The 19,817-nt window shown below is 41.2% G+C and overlaps 1 protein-coding gene and 1 long non-coding RNA gene across 10 annotated transcripts in view; one reads left to right on the top strand and one right to left on the bottom strand.

The window, feature by feature from the left end:
• Positions 1-19,817, top strand: part of NCKAP5 (NCK associated protein 5) — a 978,205-nt gene that overhangs the window by 378,393 nt on the left and 579,995 nt on the right. For 2 of the 8 annotated variants that reach the window (XM_074008902.1, XM_005572983.4), the window contains exon 1: positions 4,495-4,652. The exons of the other annotated variants lie outside the window; for them this stretch is intronic. The gene's annotated coding sequence lies outside the window, so the exon portion shown is untranslated. Of the gene's footprint in view, positions 1-4,494; positions 4,653-19,817 lie in introns of those variants that run through there. 8 annotated transcript variants of the gene reach the window in all.
• On the bottom strand, positions 540-5,923 carry LOC102117850 (uncharacterized). 2 transcript variants are annotated; one of them, XR_001483867.4, is made up of 4 exons: positions 5,774-5,923; positions 3,741-3,892; positions 2,748-2,817; positions 540-2,561 (listed from the first exon to the last, which is right to left on the bottom strand). It is a non-coding gene; the product is annotated as an uncharacterized lncRNA (long non-coding RNA). The 2 variants fall into 2 exon arrangements; XR_006691234.3 differs by lacking the exon at positions 5,774-5,923 and having other exon boundaries at positions 2,422-2,561; positions 2,735-2,817; positions 3,741-3,878.

Genomic DNA, 19,817 nt, shown 5'->3' with positions numbered 1-19,817 from the left:
CAAAAAGTCTGGAGGCAGTATTTGTAGTTGGAATATTCTATTGTTACTGGTGAAGGGTGTCCAGGTTCTTGGTTTCCTGAACAAAGAACTCGATAAAACACACAAAGCAAGGAATGAATGAAGCAACAAGGCCGGGCACGGTGGCTCACGCCTATAATCCTAGCACTTTGAGAGGCCGAGGCGGGTGGATCATGAGGTCAGGAGATCGAGACCATCCTTGGCTAAAACGGTGAAACCCCGTCTCTACTACACACACACACACACACACACACACACACACACACACTCTCTCTCTCTCTCTCTCTCTCTCTCTCTCTCTCTCTCTCTCTCTCTCTCTCTCTCTCTCCCTCCCCACGTTAGCTGGGCGTGGTGGAGGGGCACCTATAGTTCCAGCTACTCGAGAGGCTGAGGCAGGAGAATGAGGTGAACCCGGGAGGCGGAGCTTGCAGTGAGCCGAGATCATGCCACTGCACTCCAGCCTGGGTGACAGAGCGAGACTCCGTCTCAAAAAAAAAAAAAAAAAAAAAAAGAAAAAAGAATGAAGCAACAAAAACAGATATTTATTAAAACCACAAGTACACTCCACAGGGTGGGAGTGGGTCCAAGAATAGGATCCAAGAACCCCAGTACAGAATTTTCTGGGGTTTAAATGCCCTCTAGAGTTTTCCCATTGGTTACTTGGTGTACATCCCATGTAAATGAAGTAGCGGCCGGCAGTCAGTCAGAGGGAAGCAGCCAATCAGGCTGAAGTGAAGTTACAAAGGTTACACCCTATGCAAGCGTCTGATTGGTTGTGGAAAGCAACCAATCAAAGATACTTTCAATTTTCCATCTGCCATGCAGAAAGGAGGGGGTGGTTTGCAAAGGGAGCAGCCTCCAGTACTTTTGTTACTTAGGTGTGGAAACAGGGTTTTCCTTTTGATTTAGCTTTAGGAAGTCAGTGTGAATTGGCCTTAGGTTCCCTGCCTCCAGATCCTATTCACCTACCTCAATATTTTCCATGAAACGTTTACTTAATGGCTTTAGTATCTATTGGTGATCTTTATTTCGGTCAGTTATTTCAATGGGTATACAAAATGGTGACACTTCTGAAGCTGCTTATTCTCAGATGGGAAAGTTCCATACTCTCCTATTAAAATATTAGACTGAGTTCTTTGTTTTTTTTAAAGTTTTTTAAGGTTTTGTTTACGTACAATAAAATTCACCAATTTTTGAGTGTACAATTGGATTATAACAAAATATAGTTTTGCAACTACCACCACAATCATGGTACAATTGTCTATTCAACATCTCATTTTGGTTGGCAAACATTAATAACGATAATAACCACCACCACAAATATTTGTATGGCACTTACGAAAAGCCAGGAACTATTCTAAGAGCTTTAAATAAATTATTTTTAAAATTTAACTTAATAGGCATTCCAGTCTTAAGCCATTTAAGCCTGAACTTGATTCTTCCACCAAAGTTTGCTCCACCCATACTCTCTCTCATTTCAATTAATAGCAACTTCATCCTTCTGGTTGCTAGGATCAAATGCTTGGAGTTAATCTTTACTCCCTCTTTTCTTTCAAGCCACTCATTGTTGGCTCTAAATTCAAAGTAATTCAAAATCGCCACGAATTCTCATTATCTTTCTTGCTATCACCCTGTCCAAGCCATCATCTCTTACCTAGATTCTTGCAATAGCCTAATAACAGATCTCCCTGCTTCCTCCTCTGCTTCTATAATTTTCAACATGGCAGCCAGAGTGATCCATTAAAAAGTCAGAAGATCATGTCACTCCCTCTGTGTCTTGTGTCCTCTGCTGTCATTTGGAGTAAAATCCCAGATCCTTTAATTGGCCCCACCCAATGATCTGTCTTCTAAGCCTACCCTCATTAACCCTCTCCCTTCACTGTGTCCCATTCCCAAGGCTTCATTAATGTTCCTAGACCTTGCCAGGTGCAATCATATTTAAGGGCCACTTACACCTGCTTTTCCACTTCCTGGGACCATCTTCCCAGATATTTGCATGGCTTGCCTGCTCCCTCAACTCCTTTAATCATTTATTCAGGGTGAGCATTCTCAGTGATATTTTTACTGAGCACCCTTGTATTTAAGCTTGTGCACCACCCAGCCCACTCTGCTTTATTTTTCTCTGTTGCACTGATTACCTTCTAATAGACATTATAATTTACTTATGTAGTATTTTCTAACTTCTGTCTTCTTCTCCAGAATGTAAGCTCCACAAAATAAAAAAAATTTTATTTGATTTTTCATTCATATATTCCAACACTGACACGTAGTGATTGTTCAATAAATAATTGAGTAAACATGAGATGATATATTCTGAAGACCAAGGAATTAATAAATTGGAGGTGGGCCTGTCAGTTTTAAGTTAGCTGGGATGCAACTGAGACCACCAAGCTAGGAAATAACACAGCAGAACTTATCAATTTCTTGTGCAGGATGGTGCCAGAAGCCCAGTGGCCGACACTCAGCTCAGCTCTTTTCTTCCTGGACAATAGCAATTTCCTGGACAATGTTAGTTAAATTAGTCACCAGCATGATACTTCATTCTAGAAGAGAGGACCCTTTTTGAAATATTCATTTCTTGGCATCATGTTAATTTTAGCAAAATGTGTATTTAATACTGAGAAACACATTAAACAAATTATCAATGAAAAACTCCAAACTTTTAAATATTCATAAAAATATTGTAAAATCTGACCAGTAGTTGTCCTTGACTTACATGATTTACTTACTGGGAAAGTAACACTTGAGCTCAACTTTGCCTCAGCTATAAAGTCACCATGATGTAGTTTTAATTCTGACCTGTAAATCAAAATTTCAAACTATCAGTATTCATAGAGTGTCCATAGTTGCCTAGTGCTGTTGTGAGCACCACTGGGCTATAAAATAAGTGGAAAACATAGTCTCTGCTTAGATAAGTGAGTGCTTAATGCGGCTTGCACACATTTCTCAAGTACAGCATAAAGCAAAAGAATGATTTGGGCCCTAATTTAGAATTTTATTCAATTTTCACAGTAAATTATATTTATTTTTGCTTAACTCTTATACCTATCTGAATAAATGGCTTAAAATTTTCTTCAACTTTTCCACTGGTGATTTGTTTATCCTACAAATTATTTCCCGAACAAATACTGTCATTCAAGGTAATTGGACACTTCCCAGCACTTTAGAAGAATGTATAAAACCAGGCATAATCTCATTGGTTGTGTTCTTCCATGCTTTAAGACTTGTTTATATGTCTCTAGGACTACTGCCATTTATATTATACTTTAAAACATTTTTTGAGATAATCCTTGTGAATCTATCACCAGTACAAATATATGTGATTGTATTAAAGTGGAATTTTTGGAATGGTTCAAAGTACATTACTGAGAGGAGCATCTCATTTCATCTACAGACGAAGCAATTTCTGCTTGGAAAATTTTCAATTTTAGAAGTCATTATTTTCTAATAAAATAGCATTTGTTGAAAAATAGCATTTTCATGAGAAAATGAAAAAAATTATGCGAATCTTTTAAATTTAAAATGGGACTAAGCGGAGTTTAGCGTTTTCTTGCCCAAAGCAGATTTCCTTTTATCTCTGGAAATGCCAACAGGAGGCCAAGGGCCAAGCTTCCTGGCCAATTACACTATACGGCAGTTCTCCCCCCAAGAGCTTTATTCCCAAATGCACTTGGGAACCAACTTCTGACTCCAGACAAATGGCTGTTAGTTCCAGCTCTTACCTGCCAATTATGATACTTTGGATATCTGTGCCAGTCTCTGGGTCAGCTCCATGATAAGATTAAGGGACCTGTTTGTTTAGTTCATTAGCAGAAATTCGTTCCACCCAGACAGAGCTGAGGTTGGGGGTGGGGGCGTGAAGGGAACCAGGAACCTGCGGGAATAGATTTTCTTTTTCTTACTAGGAAATGAAAGCACTATTTCCCCTTCTGGATCCCTGCTTCCCTTTTCAGTTCCTCCGTTAGGGGCAGACAATAGAAGTCTCCAGGCCCCCTCTCAGGGCGCCCGGTCCCCATCGTCCCCTCACCCCCACCTCCCTTCCCCGCCCCTCACTCTCCAGCTTCTCCAACTCCAGCTCCAGGCGGAGATTTGTCAGAACCGTTCGGTTGAGACTGATTATGATTGCAGCAGATGGGCTGGATTTGACAGCGCCGATCCTAAGCAGCTTCTGATGGGGGGGCCCGGCGGAGGGGAGGGGAGGGGGAGTGGGTAGGGGGTGGGAATCGATGGGCCCCTGCCTCTTCATCAGAGCGCAAGCCGAGCCGCCTGCCGGGTGCTCCCGGGCAGCTCTTTAACGCGCGCCTCCAGGAGGAAAGTGGCACTGCCCACCCAAGGGGCCTCCCTGAGCGCCAGGAAAACGTCCCGCGGCAGGAGAGGGCTCGGGGACACTGGGAGGCAGGCGCAGGGGGACTGGCGGCGGAACACAACAAAGCGGAGGAGCGCGAGGTGCCCGGGCTGCGGTGCGCGCGTGGCCCCGGCTACCTCCGCGCTCTGGACATGGCAAGTTTGGCAACTCCCGGCTCTGCAGCGGGCGCCTTGCTGCCCCCGAAGTGAAGGCGCTGCAGGGTCAACCCCTGGGGGCGCAGCGCCCACCCCGCCCCCAGCCCGCAGCAGCATGCTCCACCGAAGGCCAGGTAAGGAGACGCCAGCCCACTCCCCGCCCAGGCGCGTCCGCGGCGCGCCGCCACCCTGACCCCAGCCCTTCAGCGCGTGGCTCCAACTACCCCTTTCCGCCCTTTTTCCCCGCAGACTGTATGCTTCCGCGCCTCCCGCCTGGGTCTCCTTGGCCCCTCTCTGCCCTCTAACTATATACCTCCCTAAAGATCCTGCATCCTTTCCCCTTTACCATAGCCCAACGGCAGGGGGAGAAGTTTTGGGAGGTGGCAGGAGGTTAGGGGCTCTCCCTTCCCTGAAAGCCCGAGCCAGGACACCTGAAGCGGGACAGCTTGTGGGAGTCAGTCCGTGTGTGCGCATACCCGCCCAGCTCCCGCGCAGCCCGAGCCCCGCTATACACGCACGCACACACGCCCTCCTCTCCACCTGTGGGGCCTCGCTTTTGTGTGGGAAGCACAAATGAAACCACACACACGTGCGGAAACACTTCCACGTTGGCATCTTCCAGAGACTCCTAAAGAGTGGGGGTGTAAAGGGGCTGCAGGGGAGGAGCAGCTGTTGAGTTCTGTGGTCCTCCCAAGCACAGGGCCAGCGCCTCTCCTGCCCCTTGGCTTTGACTCCAGTGCCTAGGGGCCACCGGAGTGGCGCCTTCCCAGGGGCTGGGAGGCCGTTGGGTTTGGCAGGGGCATAGCAGTGCCACTAGGAAAACTCCCTCCCTGCTCCCCAGCGAGGTCAGAGGTCTGAGCCACTCCCTGGCCCGGCCCCAGCAGGGCGCGCCTGTCCCCACCTAATGCCACGATCCCCCCTCCCCCACCCTCCGCACTGCCTCCCTTGCGCGTGTGGGGGAGATCCCTGACCTTGTCTGCCCAGCTCCAGGCCAGTTGCCCAGGCGGCCCCTCCCTTGTTGCCACCTCCCGCCCAGCTCACCAGGAGCGTGTGCCCTGTTGCTACTGGCAACTGCCTGTGCCTAAAGCTCAGCCCCCAAACTGGCTTAACGCTGATTGATGGTCAGAAATAGGATATTTTCTGGAACCGAGCGGAGCGCTGGTGCAAGATCCTCCCTGCTGCTGAGTCCTGCGGACCTCCTGGGTGGCAGGCCTTCCTCCCCCTCTCGTTTTGGCCTCACCCCGTCCTACCCTACCCCTTAGAGAAAAAGGGCTGTTAGGATATCCTCATCTCAGGTTAAGTGCTGAGCCAGCAAGCCAGTGTTCGTTTTCTTGCTGAGTAACCGGCCACCCCGGAATTTCTCTTCTCATCCTTGAGGCTTCTGAGTCTGATGAATGAGGCCCCTGTTCCTGGCAGCTACCACTTCCCTTTTTATTTTCATCCCCACCAACTTGTTCACTCGTTCACTCCTCCCTATGCATAGGTGCCTAAAATAGACTACACCTCTAGTAACCAGAACTATTCCTGCAAACGCTTACAAGAGCGTTTTCCGGAAATAAATCATTTCATATCAGTATCCCTTCCTCAGTCATTTCCTGGCTTCATGCCACCTCCCTCCTAAGACATAGAATTGGTCATTTCCACCACTTTAAAGACACAGTGCAGATAAAAAGCCTGCGTTTATAATGTTCTTTGCAGGAGTAGCTTTTGCCAATTTTGTGGGGTTTTTTGTTTTGTTTTTTTTGTTTGGTACTCCCTCTCAAACTGTAGCCTCCCTTCTTTTTTCTGGGATGGCAGCCTCCTTCTCTAAACCATCCTGGACTAACGTTTTCTGGACTAATAAATTTCTGCACCTGTCTGTACTCCTTCTCCTTCCCAGTCTGACTATAAAGGACCAGATTTCATTATCAAATTAATTCTCTTTCGAAGAACTTTGTTCTATAGCATTTCTTCCCAGTATTTTTGGCAGAGTATGTTCATTATTTAAATTGTCATACTTAGCTTCTTTTTGCCCATGGACATTACTTTGGAAAACCATGTGATGTTTCTGAGTCACTGATTTATTCCTCCAAACAAAACTTCCTTGAGAGACTCCCATATGTTGGGTACCATTGTAGGCCCTGGGGGTGGGAATGGAGCAAAGACAAGACCCAAATGGGTTTCAGCATTTTAAAGCCCCCGTTACAGCTGGTTTATGGTTATTGCTATGATGGTTAATGTTATAACAGCACACTACATTTGATTAGGACTTTACAGTTTACAAAAAGCTTTCAAAGACATTATCTCCTTTAATCCCAGCAGCAGGAATTTTAAATAGCAAGGATTCCACCAAAAGGCCCAGTAATGCTCACCAATCCTGCTTAACCAAAAAGAAAAATATTGCAAATCATCCCAACAGCTGATGGAGCTTTAAAACACAACATAAACAATTCATAAGAAGCTTCTGAAGCTTAGTTACTGGAATGTAACTTGGAGAAGATAAGTGAAATGCACGTAACATGTATATTACCAGGAGGGTGTCCTGGAGAGGAACTCCATCCTGGGGCTTCAGTGGCCTGGTGAACTGCTGGAGGTTGAGTCTTTCCAGCGATCTGGACTATTGCCTTATCCTAGGATCTAAAATGGGATGAAAGTGTTAGCACAAAGTTGCTGGGAGACTAGCAAATTAGGCAAAATGAGTAGGCAATGATGTTACTTTCTTTAGCTACAAAGCATTCTTGAGATATCCGCAAGTTTCTAGCATATATTTACTCGAGAAATGAAGCAATTTTCTGTACTTAGAATATAAAAAAAAAAGAGTTTGTGTGCCTTATGTGAGCCATAATGAAGACAATCAAGGTTTTGGTCATTTTTACCCATTACTTTGAAAACCAGTCATATCTCACGTGGATAAATGGCAGTTTCTCTTTTTAAAAATCATTTTTAGGGAGGATATACAGAAGGCCTTCCTGTAGATTTATTTTCTCTGCTCCTTGAAACACGGAGGGCAGCCCTTCTGACTTGTAGTTGTGAATATCATTCATGACTTTCCTCCAAAAATGGTTTTTATAATGCTAGCTGATAGTCATACATTTTTGTTTGCATTTCAGATATCATGCTGATCTTGTGTTATCATTTTGAAAAGTTTTATTCAAAGAAGTTTTACAAGCAGGATGGTATATGGTAGGGAGATTATTATGGCTGGGGGCTGGCTTTGGGTATGACTAGATAACAGATAAGCCAAGAAGGTAATCCTAGGGCAAGGTCTGTTATGAGGAAGGTTCAGGAAGCCCAAAGGAGCTTTATATTGTTTAGTACCGTGAAGGTTGGTGGCAAGTTTTAGACATGTAGAGTTTTTTTTCCCTAGAGAGTTTGTTTACTCAAGCCTGTGACTCTGTATTTGGCATTCCTGGGTATTATTTTCATTCCTAAATATTACAGCATTTTAGTTCAGAGCTAACCTAAATCTCTAGGTTGATTATATGTCAATGAAAAGCACATAATGCGAACAATATAGATCTATTTGGGAAGTTAGATTGGGCATAGTGGGGCGGGTGAGCCCTCTTCTGGCAGGGGACTTCAGCAGCTTCAGGTTTTCAGATGAAGTTGAGAGAGAGGTGAGGCTGATTCCAACCTTAGGCATACTCCTCAAATATTTTTATAAACCATGAGAGACTGGAGCAGGGAAAGTGAAGAGCACTGTGCTGATGGCTAACATCATCCGGGCTCAGGGGTGTCCGTCTTCATTGTAACCCCCTAATCAAGGCCCTATTATTTGTGCTGTCACCCCGTAAATATTTGCCAAGGGGCATTTTTGGAGAACAAGCCTTCCTGCTTTTTATGTGGAACTGTGCCATTTCTTACTTAGCTGATACCTTGTTCCTTTAAAACATTCGATAGTTTTGTCCTTTTGGGTTTCTGTAGATGAATAAGAATGTGGGTGGTTGAGACTTTCTTGCTGCAGGGCAGTAGTGCAGTATTGCTGCTGAAGGCTGTTGGCCCTGACTGGGATTGCTTCCTGGAGATTACGCCCTTCCATCCTCTTTCTCCTAATAAACACTGTTTTCACATGGTCCTTTCTGTCAGAGAGTAGGTGGCATAAATAAACAGGCTCTCTGAACTTGTTACTCATCTCAGACACGAACACAGCCTACAAAGTGCTTTAAGAAGCGTGCCGGTACCTAGATTTCCAGGTACTGTAGCAGGTGGGAAGGGCTTAGAGAAAGGGAGAGAAGCTAATCATTTTGTGTTGTATTGAAAGGTCTTGAACATAAGTCATAGCACTTGCTCCTAGAGGTAAAACTATGGCCTCTAAATAGCTGGAGATTTGCGAACTCAAGAGTGTTGCTAAGAACACATGTTAGGTAGGAGTCAAACTTGGGACTGTGTAGATCTGAACTCAAAGCCTGATTCTCTTATTTATTATTAATGTGATTTGGGGCCAGGTTATGAATCTCTCTAACCTGTTTCATCATCTATAAAAATAAAAAGTACGTGCATTTGTGAGATGTTAAGATTAAAATCTAACACATATTAGGGCATGAGACAGTGGCCCACCCACAAGAAAGCCAACAGATATTAGCAGCTATGGTCTTTTAATATAACTTTCATATCACTTTGGATTGGATGAGACTGGCTATTTCACATGAACCTCGTCTCTCAACCTCCTCCCTGCCCGACAGAGAACAACCATTAATAGGGAATTTATAACCTAAAGCAATTACATTGGCATTCCTGGGTATTTTTTTTCATTCCTAAATATTACAGCATTTTAGTTCAGAGCTAACTGAAGTCTCTGTGTTATTAAATATGACTGCAGCTACTTTCAGAGGGAGTGTTGTCCTCCACCAGTGTGATGGGAGATGATACCTATTCTTTCCTTGAGATACAAACAGGTCAGTTCATGAGATAAACTAGTTTAGTTTAAAGATAAGCTTCGACCTTTCAGTTAACATTAAATTCATCAAATGCTTGTAAAAGTCACTGTGCTTGGGCTGCAAGGGATGCAAAGATGAAAAACATAGTCTTATTCTCAGCTGGAAGATGGGTTTGTAAGATAAGAAATAATAATAGCATCATAGTAAGGAACATCACCATAATAAGTACATCTGCCATTTATTAAGTCCTGGGCTGTGTCAGAAACATACTGTATCTTTGGACCTTTTCAAAGGCAGCAGTATTGATATCTGTGAAATAGATATTTTCTGCATTATGTAGAGATATTATATAATAAGGTAAACAAGTGTCATAGCGGTGTTATTAAATAAAACACTGTGAGTTGCAAAGGAGAGAGTTATCCTATGAGATAAGCGTATCTCAGGTGGTTTTTGCTGGTGCTTTGAATCGTTTGGAAAGCTTGAAGGTGATTTCTGTAATAACTACAATATATAGGGTTGTATTTGGGTTCAACAATCTCTTGATCCCCTACACCCTGTTCACAGCATTATAGAAATGAGAGAGAAAATATTGGGCTTTTTAAATCAGCAAGGAATTTATTCTTTTCCATTTCTCAGTTCTTTGCTCGTTTTCACTGTAAATACCTCCGGAGAAAAGATCCTCCTCACCTTCCTTGTAAGGTTCTTCCTGGTCTAAAGATGACATTATCATCAATCAGTTTTCTGATTTATTTTTTTTCTATTAATGAGATTTAAACTACCAACATTTTTTCTAATTTAATTTGTATCAAGTTTCACACATAGGCACACATGTGCCAAACGTTAAGTGTGGCATTATAAGTAGAATAAGATGAATTAATTCAACCTGTTGGCATTATGGTCAGATTCGATATATAACACACAGTTCACCTGATGCAAATTTGTGTCAGCTTGCTTTCTCTAAGACTGTTCTTCTTTTGTTTTTCCTGTTAGTCACTTTTGTGAAACCTAAACTTGTTAAAATACTAATATTGCAGTGCAGTTCTTTTTACCTCCTCCCGAGGGACAGGTGTCCAAATTCAGCTGTCCCTTGCTCCACCATTTTTTTTTTTCCTATTGAGATGGTATGAAATGGACTATTTATTCAAAATTCTGGCATGGTACATTTATTGTAGAAGTCCTATATTTGCCTGCATTACTGTGACGTAGGAGAAGAATCTTATAGGACTATCTAAATATTTTGTTCCGCCTATGAAATTTGATCTTTAATAAGAATGTTTTTAAGGGAGATGTGAATTAAGAAGACATTGATTGATCTGTATAACCCACCCTTCACTGTGTTCCAGTGTAAAGGAATTACAGCACCCAACAAGTCCCAACTAAACACTGCATTTCTGTGCAGAGGTGGAAGGCCTCCTTTTCTGTCGTTTTTCATGCATCTGTTCATTTATTAGTTTACTCAACAGATGGTTATTAGGTGCCTACCATGTATCAGACAATGTGTTGAACCTAGAAGAGTGATGGCCACTGGTGTTCCTTATTCTAATACTGCATTTGGCAACAGGAAGTCATTGGTTCTGGAAAGAGATAAAAGAAACACATAAAGTTGACATTGCATGGATCTGCCCGCTTATGGCTTTTGACAGCTTTTAGATGAGACTTACTTATTTTAGGCTGCCTCATCCTCATTGCGTTAATATACTTTAGAAAAATTGCTCTCTCATTTTCTAGGACTTTCCGACAGAAGAAACCTTTGTGTCTCTGTACCTCATACTTTATCCCAGTTTTCCCCAGGACATTTCCAGTGGCCTATTTTTCTCAGTGCCTGATGCCTAGTAAGTGTTTAATAAATATGTGTTGAATAGAAGGCACATAGAAAGGAAGGAAATTTGGGAATTCACTGTATTAGAAATTAGCAAATTATCTGATTTGGCACTTAACAGACCCCAAAAACCTTTTTCTTCTCTTCCTGTGAATCATTGTGTCTACTTTAGATCAGATTAGGGAATATATCCTCTTTTTTCATTGGACAATTTTAGGGCTTGATGCACACCACAACTTTGTGGTTTCTTGTTCAACATTTTGGCACTGGTGATGATTTTGTAGAATTTTGGAATCCTGATGTTGCTTCGCAGACATCCCTCAGTCACTCTGCTAAATTACGTTACTCTGAGAATTTTATTCTGTTTTGACATGATCTCCCTCTTCCTCTTGCTACACTGACATAGTTGGAGAAACTCATCTTATTTTCATTAAAACATACCATTTATTTAAAATGCTTACAAGATCTTAGGTTTCGTGAATTCATAGTAATTAGTTATAAAATGTAATTAGTTCTAAGTTAGTTATAAAATTATTTATAAAAGGCAAATGCCTTCAAGGAACTTAAAATTTAGGTGAAGAAAAAGGACACAAAACCTATAAGATCCCCCCCAGAACTCTTAATGTGGAGCTGGGAAATAGAAGAAGGAAATCAGTGGAACAGGAGATTGGAAGATGAAGTGATGGATGAGGCTGGTGTGGTTGGGATAGGCCTGCTGGGGGAAGGAGAGTATGAGCTGACCCCAGTGGGACTTAAACATGAGGATGGAGAGCACTCTAGCCAGCAGAGGACTTGAGCTCAGGCAGGGACCTGAGCACGTGGAAGAGAGGGTGGGAGGTGGAGGTGGAGCAGTAGCAGAGACCCATTAATATGGGTCATCACATGCATGCTAAGGAATTTGAACTTCACACTTTGGGCCAGCACTTCCCAAGACCCATCGTTCTGGAAGGCTAGTTCTATTGGATATTGTAGAATTGTTAGTCAAAAGAAGTCCCCATGGTTGAAAAAGTAAGAAAAGCTGGGAGAAAGTTAAAAAAAAGTTTCTCTGCTACAGAAGTTATCAGATACTTTCTTATGTGAATCCATATTGTTAATCTCTAAGAGTTTCTGAAAATAGTTTTGATCACTGAATCTATTATTTTTGGCGGTCGTCTTCTCCTTGTCCTTCTTCTCCTTCTTCTTCTTCTTTTTTTTTTTTTAATTGAGACAGGATCTTGCTCTGTCGCCAAGGCTAAAATGCAGTGGCACAATCTTGGCTCACTGCAGCCTCAACCTCCCCAGTCTCAAGTATTCCTCCCACCTCAGCCTCCCTAGTAGCTGGGACTATAGGCATACACCATAATGCCTGGCTAATTTTTGTATTTTTTTTGTAGAGACGGGGTTTCTCCATGTTGTACAGGTTGGTCTCAAACTCTGCTGGGCTCAAACAATCTGCCCATCTCAGCCTCCCAACGTGCTGGGATTTCAGGTGTGAGCCACCATGCCCAGCCACTGAATTTATTCTTAATGGAACATATTGCGGGGGCTGTTTGTAGAGGCTATCTTGGGAAATGCTGTTGGAAGCCATTGACAATTTTGAGTCAGAGGTGATGTTGGATAGACAGTTTTAGGAACATGAATCTGAAAATGCTGCAGAGGTTGGATTTGAGTGAGGAGCAGTGAGTGATTAGGGGCCAAATCACAAGTTCAGATTTCTAAGCTACTTCTATGCAGTAGTCAAAGACAGTGAGGCGCCCCGAGGGTATTCCAAACCCAATGAGACAGGGATGTCTTTGCAAGCACATACTGTTTTGTTTTGTTTTGTTTTGTTTTGTTGTTGTTGTTGTTTGTTTTTGGTGGGCACTCTCTAGTACAAATGCTCTCTCAATAAAATGCACTTAAAATGCAACCCAGCTAGTTCAAGCCAAAAGTCAAGTGTAAGTAATAGTGCCCATAGTGACTCTGTGCAGTCTTTAGCGCTTCCTGCACTGGAATGGGCTTATGTAGGCTGGGGGAGTGTCTACAATGCAGAAAAGAGACTCTACACCCTACAGTTAGGAATCTGGTTCTTTGGGTGGCCCCGGTGCACTTTTGCTGGTTTTCTTCATCTTGAACTTTATCCGAAAGGAGAATGGTCACAGTGTAAAGGTCACACAGATGTTGCTGCCAACTCTTTTGAGTTTATTCATTTCTGTGCCAAGATTTTAGCACATAATGTTGGGTCCCGTCATTTGTCTCTCTGGTCTCCAAGAATCAGCCTCTAGGTTTGTTCACAATCTTCATGTTCTCCTTTACCTATGTACACAAAGTTAAGCATCTGGCCTTTCAGCCATTTATGAGAGATTACACAGAATAATGATTTTCTTTCTCCCTGATTATTTTCTATTTTTGAGAAATGTTCTCAGTATTTACAAAAAAGGCAGAGGAATAAAGCAATACTGTATAATGAAAAGACCTGCTTCTTTTTCTCTAGAATTGTTTATCAGAGTAGTTAGTTATCATAAGCTTCTTCGTTTTCTTACATATTTATGAATATAAATGCATTTAGCTGCTTAATTAATAGCTCATTTGTTCTCTGTATTTGCTTCTTTCCATTCTTACACCTGTTATGATTCTGTTCATGTGTTTGGGAGCTTACAAATGATTCAAACTAGTTGTAGTCATTAGTGTGAATTTTTCTGAATATTTTTCTCTTTTGTTGTTTGCAATTTCATAACATATCTGGATCCATTTTGTTCCTAGTTATATTGCTTGTTGGCACTTCACATGGCCTTGAAAACCTTGAGTTGTGTTTCTTTGTCCTCTTGCTTGATGGGTTTCTGACCACTGGTATCTTAATATTATATTAACTTGTGCTACATAGACATATCAGTGTCCTTGAGCATGTTGACTACTTCAAGCTGAAAAAATTCGTATTGATTCCTGAATTCTTCGTTTGGCTGTCTACGTTAGATAAAGTCACTGTATAATTGCAAAATTCCCACTTTTCTTTTGTGAGTAGTGATTGTGTGTACTCCATAGGTCCTATAGTCTGTAGAGGGTAAGTAGGGAAAATTATGATGTGTCCAGCCTCGTTATCTAACTCTTGTCACTGTTTGACTAGCCAAGATTACATGATCTTCTGTTACTATATGAATCTAGGAGAGAAGACATAGAGGATGAGGGCTGCAGCCAGAAAGGGCACTTACCTGAGCACATTTATGTTAATCAATGGCCTCCAGTGTGCTGGATTGAGACAGGAACTTTCACTTTGTTTTAAACTATTGACTGTTCATTTCTTCCATTAATTGTAGAGTGATAACCAATGAATGTGAGATAATGATATGTCTCTACTGGCTCATGTGGGCACATTCATTTTCTAATTAGGTGGTTATAGTACACTTGAGATATTTTACATTTACCTATTTTTTTAAACTACAAATTGTGTATGCTTGTGAGAATATTGACCTTGCTTTTTAACATGTGGACTTCGGATAATTTTTATAGTTTCCTAAATGTTATTTGATAAAAATGCAAACGTAAATATTATATATTATTAACATTTATAATAAAACAATTAGAAGCAATTTGGGAAGATTGGAATAAAGATATGCCAAATGAGCCATAATCACTCTATAGTGGTTATTTTGGGGTCACAATCTTTCCTAATGGAGTTATTAATTCAAATGAAGGGTTTCATCTAGGTGCCTCATTGTAGTTTCTATTTTTATCTAATCGGGTTCAGTAGAGGGGATAAGGTTCCTATTTGTTCAATGATAATATGTCAAACAAGTGAGAATGTATCACACAAATATAAGCATATACATTATTGTACATATTAGTGTTAGATTAGTACTGTTGCGCCCAAACTAAGTGAAAAAACTCAAAAATAAATAGATCAGATTATATTTCTTTGGTTTACTTAAAATTTCCAATTATTTCATCAAGCAGATTGCTTTTTTCCACATTTAATTAACCATCATTCCTTCCACTTTGAAATAGGGAGCACAATGTTTATTTATATAATAGAAGATCTATATACAGACTTTGGGGCCTTTGGAAAAATAAAATTTTAAATCTTTAAGAGAAAGCATGTTCCTTACTCCCTGTCAGTTCAGACTTATGAGTTTGCACATAATTTGTTCATTAATTAACCACTTGTTTTTAATTCTATAGTGTAAGCTTTATATACTCATTCTGATCCTAGATCTTACTTCTGATGACAGAATGTTACATAAATTGCTGAGACTACCAGAGATACCATTTGGTTTCCAAAACAGGATAAAAGCTGCTACAAGGATTCTAAGCAATGGTTGGTGAGGGCTATTTTAATACTGTTAGCTGCCGCTGCCCACCCAAGGGGCAGAGTTTTTCTTTATGGGACATCTCGTATCTCATTCCACTGAACAGAACAGCCATTATCTATTGTAGACCTCATTTCGTATCCATTCGCACTAGGAGCCCTCTGTTTGTCTGTGTCAGGACTGTATTTGTACACACATTCCCCAAAGCTGTCACTTACACCCCTCCCCCCAATGAAACTAACATAAGTGAGTGGATCAATAGGGTGGGAAAATGTCACTATTCACTAGAAACCACAGGGTTGCTGCTTTTCATGGCTTTGCTTCCAAAAATATTAATAAAGAAGTGATGTATTAAATAGTTGTCTTTCAGTTTATTTTATTTTGCATTTTTAAAAGAGTGATGTGTCCCAAAGCTCTAGAAACAAAACAGTATTTATAAGAACATTTATCCTGGAAGGAGGCAGGAAAATACAAATAGTTGGGAACTGAAAAATTCTGTGGTAACTATGAAGTGAAGAACTCTCAAGTTAATTCAACAGCAATTCTTCATATAGCTATAGGACTTTTTTTCCTTTTTTCTTTCTTTTATTTTTATTTGCAGAAGTCCTTCATGTCCAGTATTTTATTCTGACAACCACAGAAATCTAAGAAGTTATTTTATTATTTTATAAAAGAAAACTTTTTTTCATAGTCAAATTGCTTGTTTAGTTTCACACAGCTGATGACTAGGTCAGAAGTTGAATTCAAGTTCCAGGCTCCTAAGTGAAAGCTCTTTTTCACTGTAATACTTCCATTTATATTGTTTATTATATTATTTAAAATAAATGTTTAATTGGTAATGCTTCTTTTTTATTCATCCCAGTTCTTCAACTCTTTAGAGACCAGTAATTCTGTGATATACATTATGAAAAACATAACAAGGATATTGAGAGAATGGGCTTTGCAGTCACAAACCACAGCTGGGTTTCAAATCTTGACCTAGGATAACTTATGTAACTTCACCCAATCTCCTAGAAATTGGTGTCCTATCTCATATTATTATAGTACAGATTCAATTAGATTATGTATGTTAAGGGCGAACCCCATAGTAAAGGATCAAATGATGATACCTTTTCCTACTTGTTGCTATTATCTGTTGCTGAATAACAATCTCCAGACTTAGGGTTTAAGACAATATCAACTGTACTGTCTCTCACAATTCTGAGAGTTGAGTAGACTCAGCTGGGTGGTTTTTCTGCTGCTCATGATGTTGTCTGGGACTTCAGTCACCTGAGGGCTCAACCTTGCTGAAGTATCCCAGATGGGTCACTCCTACTTCGGTAGGAAGCATCAGACATGGAAAGCTGGGCTCCTCTGGGGTGGCTGGATCTCTGTTTCTCTCCATATGATCTTTCCACATACTCTCTCTACCAAGACTACTTACATGGTGGTTCACAGCAAAAGTGTAAACTTCTAGACCTTCCTAAGGCTTAGTTCTGGAGCTGGCGTTGTGTCACTTCTCTCATGTTCTATAGAGCAAAGCATGCCACAGGACCAACCTATTTTCACTGTAGAAGGAGATTACACCAGGTCATGAATATTGGGAGATAGGGGTCATTGGGGGCCATCTTTGGAGATCAGCTACTATAGTTATCATCATCTATAATTTTTGGGGCCTGTTTCCCAGGCTTTTGCAGTGGAGTGATGAATGAGTCAATGCCAGTGAGACAAGTGAATTTCTGCTTATTTTTGTTACTCCTGGAGTTGATGAAAGGCAGATATCCTGGTTGCTCTTTAAAGAACATGCTGGAGTCCAGCCTTATCTCTTACTCTGAGCTCCACATTGTAGGGGAGCTGGTGGGACATGGGTGCTTCAATGGCTTTGTGATGATACTGTCTCACATTTGAATTTATAATTTTAAAGCACTTTTACATATATTTTCCCTTTTCTTCTCACTAAAATACACATTTGGTATGCATCTTCATTTTACATATAAGGAAACTGAGACTAGGAGTTTAAATGATCTTTAAAATATCAGCTAGCTTGAAAAAGGCAGAACTCAAGCTCTACCCCAGAGTTTCTACAACTGGGATATTGCTTCCCCATCTTGGTTCCATTCAAAGGATAAATATGATGAAACGGGGGGTGAGGGAGTCCAAGGCATGGAGGGCATTGAAAGGAAGCCTTGGGCGGTAGAAGAGGACATAAATCTTATCTAGCTCTGCCACTTTCTACCTTTGTGAAACCCAGTGATTAACTTCTGTCTTCTATAGCCTTCATTTACTTAGTTTGTGGGATATACTGCCTCTTCCATGAAATAAGGAAGAACAATACTTGCCTTAAGCTCTTTGTAAGCTTATCATCAGTGTTTGATGAAGTAAGTTAAGTAAAGGTCCAGCAGAATGCCTGGCACAGAGTGGATCTTCTAGACACATTAATTCTCTTTCCCTCTCTCCCAGAATTTCTTAAGGAATCTGCTTTCTCAGCCACAGAGCTGAACCTCAGTTATATTTTGAAATGCACTGGGCATTCTCAGTGTACTTTGCATCATTCCCAGTAAGTGGAAAAGTTGGGGATTGCTTGCCTGATTGCCCAGCAGGAACTCTGTTAAGGTTATTCACTTCAGCAAGAGGCAGCCTTGGTGAGGTTGGCATCTTTACCCTGGAACACAGGATTCATTATTCTCTCAGAGGGCTGGCGAAGTGAATGAATGGGACTGAAGACAGAGTCTTCACCTCACGTTCCACAAGTTGCTGTCTGCAGACCCACCGAGGCTGGCTGCCTGCTGAAGGACAACAGTAAAGGGTTGTGGCTTGCTTTAGTACAAGGCTGCTTCAGCACATTATTCTGGACATTGGAATGAATTCTGCCAGCTGCAAGTAAGTCATGAATTTAAATGTGTAGGCATCATGCACTATAACTTCAGAACCCTTGTAGACCCTATTTTTGGCTAGCATTGAGGAAAACTTTCTCCATTTGTCTTTGGTGGTGCCCATGGGCAACCTGACTTTGGCCTAAGAAACCTCTGGTCTGATAGGGGCTTACACCCCTAGAGGCATAGAAAAATCTTAGGGCACCTTCTTTTGTTTAAATCAGTGGCAGGGCAGAAGAAATATGCCGTTGGAGTTTAAAAGGGACTTTCACAGCAGCAGTGCTTTATGCAAAAACCTCTTGTGGTCTGATCTGACAGTCCCTGTGCTGTTGAGGGGATCCAGCTCCGGCCAATGGTAGGATGTCCGTGAGTTGTGATACTGTTGGGAGCTTGTGCTTTTGTGTTTTCTACTTGGCTGTGACTAGAAAGAGAGCCCCGCAGTGAAAATGGAAGTTCAAGTCATCTCTTTTCTGCAACGGCTTCTAGGAATGGTTACATCCAAACGAACATGAGCAGATGCATTTCTTTCTTTTTAAGGGCCTCTGGGCAAAGTGATTTTCCAGCTCTTCTAAGTAACCTTTACTGCCAGGAACTCTCTCCTCATTGATACTAAGCATCTCTCCCATCTGAAAGCTTCTGTTCTCTTGATTGTTTAATCAGGAGATGTGGGGATGAAAATGTCATCATCCTCTGAATAATGATGCTTCCGGTATAGGAAGGACACTGTTAACTCACTGAGTCTGTCTTTCCCTTACATTAGGCAGTTCCAATTCTTGGACTAAAGGTCTGCGAAATATTATTTTTCCTAAAGAAATTAAGATTAAAATTGAAATTTTAGTGGGTTATGATTGTGACTGAACATTAGGAGGGACTTTCTCATAGTTTCAGAGCCTCCAGCCTCAATTTCAAAGAACCACTCCAATAAACAAAATGCAGTTGATTACTCTTGGGACAGAAACATGCATTTAGATCAGGCAATGAAGACCAGTCTGGTCTTCATTGCTATTAAAAGGAATATGCTTTTTAAGATAAATGTTGAGTTCATGTTTCTTTACAGTCTATACACTGATTTCACTTGTATTTTCTTTTTCTTTTTATTTGTATGAATTTATGGGATACGAGTGTAATTTTGTTACATGCATATATGTCATAGTAGTGAATGATGGCTTTTCTCATCTTCACATCTATTAAATAAGAACTATTATTGCATAGCAAATCTCTGCTTTAGGTTACAGTTTGATAGAGTGCCTTGCAGAGTCAACAATAAATGATTTTATATGCTTTTTTTTTGTTTGTTTTGGCATCTGCTATGTGCTAAATGCTGTGTTTAATGTTATTATCTTCCTTAACACTCCTGTGCCCAATGAAGTCAAAGCCATGTGGCCAAATAAGGACCAGCAAATTCATGCAAGGCTTGGCCTATCTTTGCGGGAGCTCAATGGCAGTTTTAGGGTCTGGGTCAAAAAAATGTTTGTCTGTTTTCTTTTCCACTCCTCTGTATGTGGCTAGC

The sequence above is a fragment of the Macaca fascicularis genome, chromosome 12 (assembly GCF_037993035.2).
Source record: "Macaca fascicularis isolate 582-1 chromosome 12, T2T-MFA8v1.1".
NCBI classification, from domain to species: Eukaryota; Metazoa; Chordata; class Mammalia; order Primates; family Cercopithecidae; genus Macaca; species Macaca fascicularis.
The sequence above is the reverse complement of the archived record's forward strand: the minus strand, read 5'-3'. Positions and strand labels throughout refer to the sequence as shown.